Raw genomic sequence first — 1,063 nt, forward strand, 5'->3', positions numbered from 1 at the left:
AAAAAAAAAAAACTAATGATAATCCCACCACCCTTTGCTGACACTCTTTTCGGACTCAGCCCGCCTGCACCCAGGTGAAATAAACAGCCTTGTTGCTCACACTAAGCCTGTTTGGTGGTCTCTTCACATGGATGTAACATTTGGTCCTGAAACCCAGGACAGGAGGACTCCTTTGGTAGACTGCTCCCCCGTCCTCAGCCTCACTCCATCAGAAGATCCACCTATGACCTTGGGTCCTCAGACCAACGAGCCCAAGGAACACCTCATGAATTTCTTTTTCTTTCTTTTTTTTTTTTTTTGAGACAGAGTCTGCTCTGTCGCCCAGGCTGGAGTGTGGTGGTGCAATCTCAGCTCACTGCAGGCTCGGCCTCCAGGGTTCACACCATTCTCCTGCCTCAGCCTCCCAAATAGCTGGGACTATAGGCGCCCACCACCATGCCTGGCTAATTTTTTCTGTTTTTAGTAGAGACAGGGTTTCACCATGTTAGCCAGGGTGGTCTCGAGCTCCTGACCTCGTGATCCACCTGCCTCGGCCTCCCAAAGTGCTGGGATTATAGTCGTGAGCCACCACGCCTGGCCACATCTCATGAATTTCAAATCGGATAAGCAGTCTTTTCACTCTCTTCTCCAGCCTCTCTTGCTATCCTTCAATCTCCCTCTCTCGCCACCCTTCAATCTCCTTGTTCTTTCAACTCCAGTTCTTTTTCCTCTCTACTAGAGACAGAGGAGACACATTTTATCAGTGAACCCAAAACTCCAGCACCGGTCACGGACTCAGGAAGACAGTCTTGCCTTGGTGTTTAATCACTGCAGGGACACTTGCTTGATTATTATTCACCCACACTCCATTGGTGTCTAATCACCGTGTGGACGCCTGCCTTGGTCATTCACCCACATTTCCTTGGTGGCAAGTCAGTTGCAGGGATGCCTGCTTTGGCTGCTCACCCACATTGCAGCCCAGGGCTGCTCACCTACCCCCTTCTCCGTGTCTCTACCTTTCTCTTTAAACTTACCTCCTTCACTATGGGCAAACTTCCACCCTCCATTCCTCCTTCTTCTTCTC

Source organism: Mandrillus leucophaeus, unplaced genomic scaffold, assembly GCF_000951045.1.
Source record: "Mandrillus leucophaeus isolate KB7577 unplaced genomic scaffold, Mleu.le_1.0 Scaffold226, whole genome shotgun sequence".
NCBI classification, from domain to species: domain Eukaryota; kingdom Metazoa; phylum Chordata; class Mammalia; order Primates; family Cercopithecidae; genus Mandrillus; species Mandrillus leucophaeus.